This window comes from Helicoverpa zea, chromosome 18 (assembly GCF_022581195.2).
Source record: "Helicoverpa zea isolate HzStark_Cry1AcR chromosome 18, ilHelZeax1.1, whole genome shotgun sequence".
NCBI lineage: Eukaryota > Metazoa > Arthropoda > Insecta > Lepidoptera > Noctuidae > Helicoverpa > Helicoverpa zea.
Genome location: NC_061469.1, coordinates 1,501,769 through 1,514,196, shown reverse-complemented (window position 1 = coordinate 1,514,196; position 12,428 = coordinate 1,501,769). Strand labels below are relative to the sequence as shown.

The 12,428-nt window shown below is 35.6% G+C and overlaps 1 protein-coding gene across 1 annotated transcript in view; it reads right to left on the bottom strand.

Moving 5' to 3' along the window:
* Nucleotides 1-12,428, bottom strand: part of LOC124638646 (S-adenosylmethionine decarboxylase proenzyme) — a 37,650-nt gene that overhangs the window by 10,644 nt on the left and 14,578 nt on the right. The gene's annotated exons all lie outside the window — the stretch shown is intronic.

Sequence of the window (12,428 nt, the reverse complement as noted above, 5' to 3'; positions counted from 1 at the left end):
TAACTGATCGTTTTTATCATGTCCACCGTACGTATTTGACCTAGAAGAAGGCGCCTGACCCATTTGCATTATGGCATCTCCGCTCTTTCCTTATTCCGTGGTTAGACTGGTCAGTAGTAAACATAGACGCGTCTAAAACTGATAAGCTCTGTGGTAAGTCATTAGCTCGTATCATGCGAGCTAATTATACTATTGTCTATTTAGGATTTGGAACACGAGTCACTTAACACACAAATTAATCGGTGAGGCTGGTGCAATTCGGTTTAGGGTTGTCAGTTTTAAATATTTTTTTAATACTGGTGCTCAGCTGCATTCGAGTAGATGGGAAAAGGTTAGACAGATAACGACTTTTAATTGTTTCTTTCTTATAATTTCTGATCCCAACTTTAGCCAACTTAGCGTACTTAACGTATCAATAATTAAGATATGGGAAACGATCTAAAGACGAATATGCTAGCAGTGCTTTTTTTATTATTAGTATATTAAATGTGTGAGTCTAATCAGAACCGACTTATTAATGAAACCTCTCACATATTTGATTTTAAGTCAACAGATTGTTACTAACTTCATCTATGCCTTTAAACATATTGAAATGGATTTTTATTTTGCAAAGTGACAACCCTGTGGTTTAGTAGTGGACTTGAAGATAATGTGATGTTGGTTCTGTCTATTATTACATCAGCCCAAATATTATTATAAACAAATGCGTATTAGTTTAGGTTAATTTATTTAACTCACAGTTTTATGTCAATTGGTTTACGATAGGTTAATGGTAGGTAAAACTAGGACGTGTGTTATTGAATACTATATTATTAAACGTTATTATTTTTGGTGTATTTTAGACAAAATACATTATTTTTAATGTCAAAAAATATTTTATTTTTAGTACCTATAAAGAATACATATTTGGTAATTTAAATCATTCGTTAATTGCATCATTCAAGTATTAAATAAATATTCCGAAAAAATCTTGATGATTTTTATCTCTCTTAAAAAATATACAAGGCCCAGGTCATTTTGATACTTGAAGTTATAAATAGTGACAGTTTGACACTATTATTTACAAATGTCAACATTGTACGTTTAATGAGCTGTGATAAGTCACTGTTGCTACCCTAATTGTCACGATATTTTAAAGTTTATTTTAAAATGATATTTCCTTATTAATGATAATGTGTAATAAGATAATGTTTTAGGAACTCTTGTACAAGAGACGAAGGTACGGGTCAACAATCATTCTTGACCTAAATGTCATGTGACTCTTAATAATTACATTTGATAACACATCTGTAATTTAGATTTATTTTTCATGTTTTTTTTTGTTCTAGCACAATTTTGTCAAATCCTCTCACTATGGTTTGAATTAGATTTACACATGTTCATAATTTCAAAATGTAGGTTTCCAAGGCTATTTTAAGCACTAAAACAGCGCATATTTTATAAAATTAGTTATTTAAAATAAGGTTTCATTAATTAAAACGAGGTTGACGTCTAATCACATTCCATTAACCTATTTAATATGCTTATTAGTATTTTTAATACTTCACTGTAAAATGATGATTGAGCACATAGTTGCAACATTACACATGTCGCTAGGTGCAAGTGTCAAATGTTATGCAATTACCTGATAATGAAATATAAATGCAATAGTATAATTAATTTCTCAATACAAAAACGTACAAATTAGTAGATAAAAGTCTCTAACGAGAGTGAAATAGCCAATATCCTGCAGTGTTTAGTAATAGATACTTGAAATTATAGGGCCGATTTGAAAAATTCTTTCACTGTTGGAAAGATACACTCTTCCGAGTAAGATAGGCTATATTTTACCCGGGTACGGGCAGTAGTTCCCATGGGACGTGGGTGAAACCGCGAGAAAACGGCGTAAATGTTATATTGCAGTATATATCTTAACACGATTAATTTACAGGCCACTAGAAAAAGGTCTCTAAAGAGAGTTAGCCAATATCCTGTACTGTACAGTAATAAATCTCCTCAATGCATCGGTCATTCTTACGGTCAAGCACTTGCCACGAGCGCATACAATGTTATTCAGTATTCAGTATAACTACATAGATAACACTAAGACGGTCACCGTCGAACTGCAGATAAAAATTGCAGAAGATGCACTCGATTTATAAAATTAATTACATGTTCACGTTATTTAGACGGAAGCAATCACTGGGGCAGTTTTTTCTTAACGTAACGGTGTATTTTTATGTGTTGTATCTGAAGAACAGGCTTTTCCATACATCTGTGCCAGTGACTTACTGATACATGTACAAATTCTGCTGCGTTTTCTTAGCTGGCTTTTAGTTTAGAGATTTGATACGAATATGTAGGATGTGACGAAAATGAATGAGTAGGTATTGTGTCGGATTGAACCTACTGTTTAAATTGTTTTATATGCATAATCAATGCCAGCACATAGTGGCTCGATAACCATTATGTAATATAGTAAACACGATTAGTACTAACACGTTCCCAGCGTATGGTCGAGTAAACAATTAATTGCGTTCATTTTGTAACCGTATCGAAGCTGTTTATAGTTATGAGACGTTGACATTTTATTTATTAGGATATTCTGTTCTTTGTTCACTTTCCAATATTCTTGCGAGCTTAATAGATCCAGGAAAAAGTAACGAAGTAAATTGTACGCAATTACCTGAGACTAAGTGCCTTATTATGGAGACCTAACGTAGGTACCTATATAAATCATATACCACAATACATATTATTACAAAGTACGTAACTCAGGTTTAGCATTATGGCATTGTTATTATGATGCACGCCATACTGTAACCAGTCAAAGTTGTATACTAAACAACGACAAATTAGTAAGTGCGAGTCACTGGTTTGTTTTCTACCCTATAGTCCAAATTAAGCATACGATGAGCTTGTATGTAATCCATGATTATCCTGCTAAGAATGAACATAACCTCTTACACTAAGTGCCAGTGAATCAGTGAATATACATAGGGGTCTATACAGCTATATCCTTGTATTGTAACTCAATATTCTGGAAGCCAACATATGCGCACGGATATTGAGTTATTACACATCGCACACAGGTGGAATACAGGTAACCGGTCAATACATAGGTACATGATGAAGAGCGCGGGGATGGCAGTTGCCAACCGTCCGTCACTATGACGACGAGACGGAATCGAATCGATCGGATGCATCGTTGCATCGAGACATGATTCATTTCACCACCGTTTTGATTGCATTTTCTTTCTAATTCTCGGTATTGGAGTGACCGTATGTTATAGGACCACATAGTCGATCTATACCTAACCCACTTAGAAGATGGAAAATACTCGAGTCAATTGATTTAACGCGTCTATCCGATGATTACCGAGTCAACTCGATTGATCAATCATGCTCAATAAGAAAAGTGCGCGGCATAAGCACGTGTTATGCTAACGGGCCGTTTATCTTGTTAAGTCCGGTACAAATAGAGTATGCCAGCGAGCTATTTTTATAACAATTGATATTGCTCGAGGGTGCAACATTGTCGATATGAGAAAACGATTTTCCTATTCATATAATAATAATAAATTTTTATTTATTTCTCACTACAATATACAGGTAATACAATAATAGTTTAGACATAATTTAGGTTAATATATATTGTAGGAGACTGGTGCCTAAGCTAGGCTCGAGGCCTGTGTTTCAGGACACCAGGTCCCCATCCTTTTACAATTTCATTTTCCAATTTATGAATTAAAGCGCTATCAAGTGTAGTAAGATGACAATTAAATAAAGTAAAATATAGGTTTTTTTCACCAGTAGTAGCATGTGGTTAGAAAATGTGAAGAGTATTTACGTGTCTGTGTTCGTGTGTGTGTACGTGGGTGTGTGTGAGTGTGTTTGTGCGTGTGCGTGTGTAAGTGTGTTTATGCGGGTGAGTGTGTGTGTACCTAAGCTACATTAGTGATAGTTTTTTCGGTACTGTCATAATTTAATTGTAATAGCCAACCTGTGAGCTTCTGTTTGCATTTTTGTTTTGTGAGGTTAAATATATTCAACGACTTATTGGTTTTATTGTATAAGTAACCACCCAGATAGCCAAAGAAACGTTTTGCAAAGGCAGTTTTATAACGTAGGCGAAGCCGTGCTACTGGGTTACAACGTCTCTTCCCTTCCGTCACTGATTTGCTGTATGGTAGCAATGTGTGCTGTTTTAAAAGTGTATGAAGTATAAACAGTTGGCGTACTGTTAGGACTTTACTATCCTTGTATAGTTGTTCCGTGGGATAGCGAAATGGTCGGAAAGACGAGACTTTCAAGATGGCCTTTCAAGAGGTATAATCGAATCGAAACTGTCCTTTTTTAAATGATGTGTTACAATTTTTAAGCAAGGATCAAGATCGATGGTCAAGCTTTATTTTTTACAAGAACATACAGCTAAGTTTTCTTTTGTAATTATGTTTTCGGCTGCCTAAAAGTCAGTTGACGAATCCTCAACATCCAGTTTTGTAGTTACCGGATTGCGATTCAAACCCAGTTCTCAAACCTGCCGAATTTGTGCAGTTTTTACACCAGCAGCGCGTGTAAATGCTTCCAACCGTTTAGTAAATCATATACGAGTTAAGTGGAAATTTTATTACGATCTAAATGCATCATTGAAAAGAAAAGAAAATTATTTATTGACGATTTCTTGATTTTTCAGTCTTTTAATCATCATTCGAAAAAAAAAAACGAAAAATTTAGATTTTACAATTTAATAAAAGGTAAAAAATAAAAACTTGAACCGTACCTATTTATTTAGTAATCTGTGCTTGAACGAAGACTGTGTTGCACGGTATTCAAATAGTATTTTGCAATTGTAAACATGTTTTAATTTTGTAATGCGGTAATATATTTGAAATAAAAATGCATTTATATTTTTATGGTTTTATAAATTGCTTTAAATATAACTTGTGATGATTTCGTTACAAAGTTGTGGTTTCACACTGTATAATAAAAATACCTACACCTATTTTTTTAATAGGCGCTATTTTTTGGCTTTAATATTAAACTTGACAGGTTGTTAACTTAAAGTCAGATTTACAATAAAAATTTCTAGAGAAGAGACCACTCGATCAAGGATCAAGACTGGTACAGCCGCGTTTTCGCGCATAAATGCTAAAACACGAGTATACTAGCTATGTTTATACATACTGAACTTGTCTCAATAAGCAGAATAGTATTAATCATACCTTACATAGTTATACGAAGATAAGTCTGTATTGACGTTGCAGTGACGTATCATCTACATACTAGATACCTACATCAGTTGCATGTGTTTACATAATATCAACAGTCTGTTCGATACATAGGTACAAACAGATACAAACAAGTCATATGTATACATATAGTGGAAGACACACAGGAAATCTTTGAGAAAACTAAGTAAGTTCAAAGTTCAGAAGTCTAGACTGATATGCAGAAAGGCATTGACATGCGTACTGTATTAAAAAAAAAGAGATTTTTATCAAATCTTTATGGTCTTACTACAAAAACTTAAACATATGTCAAACACTTGTCTAAAAAAAGTGTGGCTGCAAAATGGACCTTATTTCAACGTCATAATCTGACATTTTTTTAGACAAGTGTTAAACGGACGTTTAAAAGTTTTTGTGGTACGACGGTTAATGTTCACAGGCTCAGACAGTAGTAGGTACCTAAAACGACATAGAAATAACGGTGATTGATGCCATGCTGATGTAAACAAATTATTGTCATACAATATGAAAGTGAGCACTTATGGCAATTTTTCCGTTCTGAGAATCGTCACTAATCTGTGCCGACAGCATTATGTAAAGGAATATTACCATATATTACAGTGTACGTTATCCACATAATTTTCTAGTACATTAAGATCACGCCAGAATCCATGTGCAAAAATATCTTAAGTATTTTGTAAGCTGATGTTGAAGTGGGCTGATTAGTGATCATGTTTAGAAAAATCTATGTGGGAACACAATAGTTCAGAAGACCACAATCTAAGTGTGATGAAGAACACCAAAAGAATGATAGACGATAGAAAGACTAAAGGAAAACCAGAAGGAGAATTGAGACGATCACAATTATGAATAAGAGTTATTGGGTTAAGACGACCAAGAGACTTATTCAGACGTTCCAGAAAGGGTCACATAACAAGAACAAGAAACTTCACACTTTACAAACAAACCCAAGAAATGAAAGTCAAACTAATCAAAATAATGAAAACTAAGTGACAGACATAGTTGCAAGTTATGCTTTAAAAGCAAAGTAAACTGCTAAAGGACTCGAGGGAATAATGTCGACGTAACACGGCTGACCCAAAAACTAAACGTCACATTATTGCTTATCGTTGGGAGCAAACACGGTCGCTTGGTTAATAGTGTTGGTCACGCTTATCCTTTACTGGCTTTATAGGTTTTAAAATGAAATATTTAGTTATTTTTGTATACAGAAAACATTGGTAAAGCTAATTGTCTATCAAAAATTGCCCCTTCCCATTTCATGTAATTTTTCTTCTTTCTTTTTTAAATTTTGACTCTTTCAGGAACCCTTTCAGTACCAAGGCCGTGGTAACTCTTACGAACAATCCCACAGCTCCTTCAGGCTTCGGCCCTTAGATGCCCTAGTTTTCCTTCCAAGTGGAAAGCTCTGGAGAATTTTTTTAATGTTCCTATTTTCAACGCAGTGCGATTTTTTGAGGGGAACATAATTTGTGACTTAATAGCATAAATCATTATAGAAACGAAAAAGAAAAGTTGCCACAAAAACATGAACTCAATGTAAAACCTGTCTTGGAAAGCCCAATCGATGAATGATGCTGATGCGGAGAATCTGGATCTAATTCACCTTTGCTATGTAAACTGTAGAATGTTTCTAACAGTTTTTATGTATTCTGAAGTAACAGTCTGCTAGGTGTTGGCGGTTGAACTTGGCACAGTGACAGAGCTGTAAACACGACTCCGAGACGTGAGGATACTCTGTTTGTCTGGGAGTCTGGAACGACTGGATAGTTTCCGTAGATGGCGAATAAAATTACAAAAAAAAGAAAACTAAATATTTCGTATTCCATCCATGCAAAGCAAGAAGTTTCCTTACATAAAAACACAAGTAGAACAGATAACTATTACTGCTGTAGTAGTTACGCTTAATGTGCTAATACTATTCATGAATAAATCAAAGAGAAGCCACGTGTGTTGTGAATAAAGGCAATAAAGTTACATAACATCAAACGTTAAAAGCATATCATTACCAACTCATAAAACTAACGTAAATAATAGCGACGTTTAGCGGGCTGCATTAGTCACTACTTGGGCGACCTTGTAAAAACTTGGCCCGATTTGCCGAAATGTGACCATTTTGTATACAAATACCTACCTATTTATTTATAATCTGAAACTAAACGCCTTGTTGGACAGTATATTAGTTATAATAAAGTTTCATAGCGCCGAAAACGGTTGCTCAATTTAGTATAAATTTTCAATATTTAAAATCGGATTCGGTAATAACATTAAACATCCTGTTACGGCATGATTTCGCAAGTATCTTGGAGCACACGTCTCTATTGGCGCAGTACATGAATGATAAGTCTTATATCACAAGTAGGTCAAAAGTTCGCGGGAAGACAATACATTACGTGTTATTGAACCCGACGCATTAACTCTGAAATCGGCCACGCAAAAAGTTTTGATAGTATGAACTATAAAACAGTTACTTGATAAAAGCCGTGAGAGATATCGATTTTCGTGAAATATTCCTACTTGACTTTAGTCAAGCATTTGATTGACATAACCACATTTTATGAAAGACGAATATAGATTTGCATTTGATTTCAAATCAGGATTGCTCAGTCATCATCAACAGAATCTAGACAAGCTAGAAGCCACAACAGAAAGCTCAATTCAGCTCGAATGTTCTAAGTTAGTATACCTAAACAAACACTAGCAGATGGCTGGGCTGTAACTGCGTCACAGCCTGTTGCTTGCAGCCGGGAGCGCGCAGGTCCCGATCGATACCTGGACCGGCGGGAACACCACTACATCAATTATATGCACCGCCATTTCTAGAACCATGTTCGAGATTGAAATACTGCGCAGTTACCTGTGCCAGGGGGTGGAGTGGGGGTTCAGGGGATGTGAAATTAGGTCACATACAGAGATGATGTGGAATATGAAATAATGGTGTGCAATTTTACATGTGCCGCCAACAGCGAAGATGTAATTAGACATAAGAAACAACAAAAATATATAGGTAGTCAGGAATTCAATCACGAGGCAACGGACCAGCTCCACCAATAATATTCCGAAATCTTCAGGTTATTGTAATTAAAGGACGTTGTGTACCAAATTCTAGGTCATACTGCGTATTAATATTGATAGGGTGGTGTACCACACCCCTAACATGAAACTGCAAAATAATACAACGAAAATCCAAACTCGACGATTCTGATACCTTACTACATTTCAAAAGACGTACTGATCATCCAGTTTCGAATATCCATCATAAAATTGCTCCAGTTCAAAAATGGAAGCTGTGATATGAATGTTCCGTTTCGATGGCATTCTAGAAAGTTGTGCGGGATGAAAACTACTGCGCAGTTACCGGAGGGTAGGGGGTGTGCCTACTATATCAAGGAACACAGGTTGACAGCGTTATGAGTTGCGATGGCTCTATTGATTTTTGTCCAGATTGTCGTTTCTACATCCTACGTGATATGAGACTTTATATTAATAACTCTCAAAGGTTGAATATGGAGGAATCTGTAAGGTACCTGAAGATCATACGTTGTGCACAGAAAAATGGGTCAGCTAGGCTGATAACCGCTAAAGTTCATTGCCTTGGTAAATAATTTAGCGACTGTAATTTTATGTACAAAAATCAAATCACATTATAGATGTACGAAGTCTAGTTGACGAGACAAGAAATAAAGAGGAATAAATGAAACATTTGTGACGAACCTAAAATTTAATACTTTCGCCAAGATAGTCTTTGATCCCGTGTGAACGATGTGAATTAATTAGCTCCTGCACGAGCAAATCCAACGTGCTAAAATGAATGATTTGTCCGAAAATATAAATAGAAACTACAGACGAACTGCAACACGAGTTCTTGACAAACACGATAAGAAAGTCCAATTGCAAGGACAAATCAAATGTAATAAAAGTCAGAAAAACGTATTACTTTGGCTTGTAAAACTTCAATAGCCTAAATTCGAAAAATAAATTATTTAACTGCAATGCTTTAGAATTATCTGTTTCCGTTGTCTGTTGAGTCTAGATTAACACAATATCTAATTTTTATACTGACGATGACAATTGGACTCGTGGATACAGCATTATTTCGACAAGTAAGCTTTTCTGCCAAATTCTACCTACGCATCACAGTGTCGGTTATAATTTGGCAAAAAGGGCCAAAAATACATCCAAGGATTACGGAGCTTTGACACGCGGGTAAATTAACCAAAATTTGGCAATCGCCCTATTTGTGTTCGTGACGTCATCAGGTGATGCTGGACAAACTAATATTAGTTTTAGTATAATTACGTGGATATAGGTGATATAGGAGGATAGTGCCAGAATCTTGGATACTGGTACCTAAGTAGTTTATATGTGTCTATTTGCAATAGGAAAATTTTGCGTGACATACGTAATTGAGAAAGGGGAAGAAAGGTTGCTACGAAGTCTGGGACATCAGAGTGTATCATAACAGTGCGCAGATATCAACAGAACGGTTTACAACAAACAGTTTCGAGACCTCTCAAATGTTAACAATTTTAATATTTTTTTGTACCATAATAAACATACTACATACCATTATTAATTACTTCATGATACAATGGTGCCTTGACTTATCAAAATTCGCCAAATTTGGCCCTGAATCGCGAGGCAAAACGATTGTAATCACGCGCTAGTTTCATGTTCACGACTCATGGCTGCAGGTGTTGCAACAAAGTAACTACTACTATAGAAACATTGTTGGATATACATAATTCACCATAGAATAAATCTAAGAATCTACCTAAAATTTTTGATTGAAAATGAATGATTTTGATGAATTTAAAATTGTTGATTGAAAAGATCTCAACATACGACAAGATGTTCATGACAATCACATTATAGTAGTTAATGAAAATGAAGAACAGACAAGAATCCCGTAACATGAAAGGCGAACGAAAATAAAATGACAACAGCTAGAGCCAAAAACCTAAATTACATAACGAAACATAATTCAAATGACAAAGACCGACCTTGAAGGTCATTTGAATCTGGCCCCTACCGGAACAAAGACCAACGTTATTAACTATTCCTCTCGGTACACAATCAAGACAGTTTTTTGCATACAGTAAGTAGCGTGTTTTTGCCACCCATATTTGGCCAATGAACCGTGGCCGTGATATCATCCGTGAACATTCAGATAATTTGTGTTATGTAGGCCAAAGTAATGAAGACTAGTGATTTTGCAGTTGTTTAGGATTTAATAGATCCAGGTTTTTGAAAAAGTTAAAAACATTCTTAGAACTCCTTTGATAAAAATACCATGACTAGACCAAAAAAGATTGGATGCAACTTCAAGGGGTCCCTCTTTTATAGCAAGTACTTCAGACGGTTTCGATGATAGAGCATTATTCAAGAGGGCCCGAAAGCCCGGTGCAAGCTTACATAGTGCTGCATCAGCGTCTTGAAGTGCAGTGCGCAGGCGCGGAGGCTACTACCTTGACCTTACCCTAGCCCAACCCCTCGACACACCCCCACCCTCTGAGGCAGAGGTGGTGGTCGTGGAGGCTCTAGCTATAGGGCAGTGACACATACTAAGTCGATAACAAAACTCTTTGTTCTACTTTTGAGGAATTTTTCTTAGAGTATTATATTTGGGATCCTAATGAATGTGATTGTACGGAGAAAACTCCCATCTAACTCAATAAGGCAACAAAAAGAACACTTTATTCAGAAAGGATATGACGATAAATAAAACATTGCAGGAGATAAAAACGATGAAGTTAAAGACGACATGAATAAACAGCAACTTCATAAAAACAAACAACCGACTATCCCTTAACTAGACAGCATCTTAAAATAACTATCATACCGCCTACCCGACTCGATGTTACGTTTTACCGACGAGGTAAACAAATCGATGGCTAAGGGGCATTCACAAGGACGTTTGGCGAGATCTTGGCGGGCTTGCGAACTCATAAATATCAGCTAGATATTCCGAGCTTTGGGGATTCTGGCATAAAATAAAAACTTACTATAACATGCCCAAAGTAGGACAAAAATTTCTAACAATGTTAGGAGTGACGTTAGTCTGAATTTCAGACACAGATCTGTTTATAAGCAAGACACGTGTCGATGGAGTGTGGAATCAAACAGTCTAGGCGACGTGTTTTCATATTGAAATGCGTCGTGAGCATGACCCAGATTTACCCATAGCTGGCTTATGGCTTTATATTTAGTTCAGCTTCACACGAGGCATTATGATGCTTATTTGCACATACTCTAAATAAAGAAGCGAAGGTATACTAAATAAGGGAGTTGACATGGAATCCTGTATTGTACTTGTACTACCTTGAACTTTAGTAATCGCTAAATATAAAATTGAAAAACCACTCACTTTTTTAACAGTGAACAGAGAAGTTTTTTGGTAGAACAAAAATAATATGTAGGTAAACATGACTTTTTCCTCTAAGAGTTTATCAATATATTCTTGTTTCATTATTTACTACATTTGCAGCGGCAATAACATAGTGTTAGACTGGCTTCGTAGGTATAAATACTGAAATCATGATTTTTGTTTTCACCCGCTAATAGACCAAGGCCACTTAATTCTATTACAATAATAAATAACTGCTCTTTCTCTATGCATAAACTATTTTTGTATAAAGACGAAGATCTTGTTTGAAAAGATTTACTGAATGTCGTAGATGACAATTTTATGTGAAAAATATTGAGTACGGTTATGTTTTGGTTAACGAACCCGATCTAAATATATTCTGATAGAATGCCAACAGAACTATTGGATACAAACAAGCGCACTGCAGTTAATTTAGAAAAAAACCAGATAAAGTTCCGGACCAAGCAATTAATGTATTGATCAAGGAAACGAAGACAGTGAAAGGCAGTTTTAGAGAACCATAATTTAAAATTAGGATTTTAATCAAAATGGATTACATAAACAGGTATAACATTCGATCTTAAGGACGAGAAAATGTCAAAACAAAATCAAAACTCATCCATTACGGTCCTTTCGATACGTCATTTTGTTGTCCCCTATACGTTTAATAACTATACCTACCCAGTTCTAACTTTGCCTGGAAACGAGGAACTCTGTATGATATACGATGACTGATAACACGCGAATGTACTCAGCCCATCGATCACTAACACAAAGTGATAAGCTATACGTTCAAGGACATCCAGCATTGATTCTTGAACTTTCTCGAG